The sequence below is a fragment of the Pezoporus flaviventris genome, unplaced genomic scaffold (genome assembly GCF_033815535.1).
Source record: "Pezoporus flaviventris isolate CSIRO_AGI_PZ_B2104156 unplaced genomic scaffold, CSIRO_AGI_Pfla_v1 ptg000002l, whole genome shotgun sequence".
Classification (NCBI taxonomy): Eukaryota; Metazoa; Chordata; class Aves; order Psittaciformes; family Psittacidae; genus Pezoporus; species Pezoporus flaviventris.
Window position 1 is genome coordinate 41385916 of NW_026892550.1, and position 4085 is coordinate 41390000.

General features: G+C 33.6%; 1 protein-coding gene across 3 annotated transcripts in view; it reads right to left on the minus strand.

The window, feature by feature from the left end:
* Nucleotides 1–2800: 2800 nt before the first annotated feature.
* The window catches only part of GRIA2 (glutamate ionotropic receptor AMPA type subunit 2), a 94258-nt gene continuing 92973 nt past the window's right edge, over nt 2801–4085 (minus strand). For all 3 annotated transcript variants that reach the window (XM_061475833.1, XM_061475811.1, XM_061475820.1), the window contains one exon: nt 2801–4085. This exon is cut by the window's right edge and continues 1594 nt beyond it. The gene's annotated coding sequence lies outside the window, so the exon portion shown is untranslated.

A 4085-nucleotide genomic window follows, 5' to 3' on the forward strand; every position in this document is an offset into this window, starting at 1 on the left:
CACCTCAGTAAAAATCATGTAGCTTGTATGACTGTACCATGACCGTATAGAAAATATCTTTGTTCAGAAACAAAGACTGCTGTGAATATTCTGCTATTTAGAAGTATGAGGTAACCCAAAATCTGTCATTGATAACGAAACCCCTAAGGAAACCAACAACTGAAAATGACTGTTATTTGTAAAGCATACTATAAAGTGAAAGAGCTTGAGCTTTTTAACTACATTTTTCTCTTAACTCAGAGAACATGGTGCTGAAGGGTAACTCAGAGAACATGGTGCTGAAGGGCAGGCAGTAACAACACAACTTGAAAATTGGGTAAAAAGTTGTCATATAAAAGCCTCCAAGTACATATTTAACAATAGGCTCTTGCTGATTCAGTAAAGCACATGCCAGAAGGACTCCAGGCTGTCCCCTTCTAAGAAGCTAGTATGTGTATATGTTACTAACACGAAATGACTCTGGAAACAGATTTTATTTTCCAATTTTAACAACTGTTTACCATAAACTGAAACATAGAATCATAATTTCAAAACTGCAGTTTTGAAATTTTACAAGCATTTGTGAGTGTATGTTCTACCCTTAGAAATTAGGGATAAATCCCTCTGCTATCTTTTCAATGCTTCTTCATTCTTCTCAATTCTTTAGAATTGAGGGAAGGGAAGGAAGAATGATATAAAGCTGTCTTTCTGACTCCTATTTCAGCTTTGCCACTTGCTTGCCTTCTGTGCCTCGAAAAATGCAAAGGAGTCAACTGGTCCTGCACTGCTCATGGAATTTACTGGAGCCCATTTCTTTGTAGCATTTCCCCCAATTCCACATATGAACGAAGAGAGGAAGACAATTTTTCATTAGTAATAAGAGATGTACAGAGAAGACTGATAGAAAAAACAGTGCAGTGGACAATGCTACTTGAATTAAGGGTTTAGCTTAGATGACCTGAAATACCTTTACCAACTTTATCACCATTGCCTAATACAGACACATATAATGAGCTATAATAATCATTTTTTAATGACTGCCAAATCAATTTTTTAAAAGCTAGAATAGTTACTATATATAGAAATTATATTTCCTATATGCCTACCAAGCTAAAAAGTATGTTTTAAACCTAACTGCATGTAGTGGAGCAAGAGGGAAAGAAAGAAAGTGCACCATTTTAATATGCCCTAAAGATAAGAGACGAGACTGTGGAAAGGTCTCACAACATTTAAAAGCTGCAGGTGAGCTAGAACTGTGATTCTCAGAATTTTTGTACTGTATCTTACCATGTTCCTTTTTTTTCCCCACTTACTTACAAAACCCGTATTTTAAAGATCTCTGTTTTCCAAAGAAAACAGTAAATGACTCTAACTGAAGTTGTGATCATCAAAGTGATGTCCACTTCTTTAAGGAAATCTCTAAAGAGGAAAAGATACATTATGAATATCACAGTTCCTTTACAATACAACAAGTTGACACCTACTAAATGCAAGCAGGAATTAACTGAAACTCTTTGTTATGAAGATGTTACCACTTCAAGTTCCTGTAGGTCCCCAAATATGAGATGTAGACATGCTTATTAAAATTATCCCTTGGGGAGAGAGAAAGATAGCATGTAAGACAACAAAATAAAACTTCAACAAAAAAATAGGGTAAATTTAGCACTGATCTATTTGAAGCAGCCACAAAGTTTAGAGTAGTAGGTTAGTGCAGTAGGAGTAGTATGAGCAGAAATTTCAGGAACACCAACACTTGGCATAGATTGAATGAAATTTTTCACACAGGTGACATTATTGTGTGCAATTCCCTAACTGTTATGTCTCATGCAGGTATATAAAACACTATTACCTAAAAAAAAACTAGTATTAGGGAAAATATTCAAAGTTGTTCACAGCTATGTAATTTGCTGAATTTTTTCTAAGTGCTTGATATAATATGAATTTCTAAGATAATCTGGACCTGACTGATCTCTTGAAGCAAGTTTTTGTGATCCCATGACAGCCTAAATCAAAAGATTTAATGAACAACAAAGTTCAGTACTGTGAAACAGGTCTGAGTAGCCTCTAGGGATATCATGCAGAACAGCTGCTGATGATTTTATCGTGCTGGTGACCACTGCATTCACATAACTAGCTGTACCAAATGACAGCTGGAATCATGTATTTGAATTTTAAAACACAATTATTTATGCACTGTACTTTGTGTAACAGTATTGTCTACAGCTATCAAAGAGGAGGCTGATACCTCAGAAACAGACTCTGTTGAAATGTGTAATGCATTTAAATAAAAATGTTGACTGTTTCACATTGCAAACTTTTTCAGACTCTATTTGTTTGCTATTATAGCAAATTCTTTTGTTTTACTATATCTCTAGTAGCAACACTACTAATATAGACCTAAAATACTTGCCATTTTTCTGGTTCTTTCTCTGCTTTGGACACATCAGCAGCCTGTTGAAATAGGAGCTGATTCTAGCTGGCCAATTTTTAAACAGTTACTGAATAGCTACTTAACCTACTAGCTTTATCATCCTATCACACTGCCATTGTAACTGTGATCAAGAAGGTTACATTGCAGAAACACCATTATATTGTTAGTAATAAGTTACATTACTTCCTTCAGTGGTAATGCAAACTACAGTAAACCTATCCTTGAGTGACAAGATGATTTGGTGGAAGATTTATATTCTCTTTAAAAAAACTTTTCAAGGAAATTTCATGGCTGTGGGTACAATCAGGTTTGCTCTATCTAAAATCTTAGGAAAATACATTTATAATAAATAAGAAACCAGGTTTCAATAATACTAAACAGACATTAAAGGTCTTTTGCCTTTTTTTAAGAAGATTTTTTTATGTATGATTGAAGTTTATACAACACTCCAGAAAAGCCATCATGTGTTAGATTGAAAAATAAAATCAGAAGCATTTTCTGTCATATAGTTTTACATGAAAAAACGGGAACATTAATGTCTTAGAAAGTGTATGTCCAGCTTTGTACCATTACTCATTTAACAAAGCAGAAAATAAGATAATATACTGTAAACAAAAAGCTACAGTAAACGGACATTTTGAAATTTACATAAGTTTGAATTCATAAACATTTTGGTTGCTCCATAACAGTTTTTATATAAAATGAATAGAAAACCCTTGGACAGCTTTCATCACTCTTGACTACTTTTCACTTAAATGCACACAGACATACTTTATATAGCAATATACTGATGTACTGTAACATGGATATTAAACTATGATTACTGCTTTTTAACTGAGATGTGTATTATCCAATCAGTATTATCTGCAATTGAAATACTCATACATTATGTATTCCCATCATGTTGTTAAGTATAAAAACATGAAAATATAACTTTACATTATTTCAGTTATATACATCAGTTCAGGCTTGACAAAGATTTTCTTCACGCTATGATTTTTAGAGGAATAAGCCCAGAGGTACAATAAACAGCTTTCCACTGTATACAATAATGCAATTCTACTTTTAAAAAAAGTTTAATTACCATATGAATATTATTTTAGTTTGGTCATTCTAGCATTGAACATTAAAAACCAGAATGCATCCCCCAACATTCCTGATGAGGAGTAATGCACAGAACACCTATGGATTACAGATGTGTCAAAAAACGGTTTAGTTTAATTAGGGGTCATTTACTTCTAAGTTTGACGTTGAAAACACTGTATACACCTCTTTTGCTGACTGCACTGAGAGTATACATACACTGTGTTCACACGCTTGCAGAAACAGGTTCAGAGCTTGCACCACAAGATTTCAAGTATCTAATAAATGGTCTGTCTTCTCCAATGTTCAGTAAACATTTTACTTAAGCCTAAGAAATGGATTCCAACTAAAACTGCAAGTCATCTTTAAAATTTTAGTCCTAAATAAAATAGATTTACTGATACTGCATGAGGCAATGCATCCACGATGCAGAAAACTGCAAGCTTTTCAACCAAGTGTATGGAATTTTATCTACAGGGAAAGCTAGAGAAACATGTTGTTTTGATTTGCATTAGCATTTCAATTAATGTTATTGCACCCCTCCTTGGATTCCTTTTTGCTTTGTAAGTAGAGTTATCATTTTTAAATACAC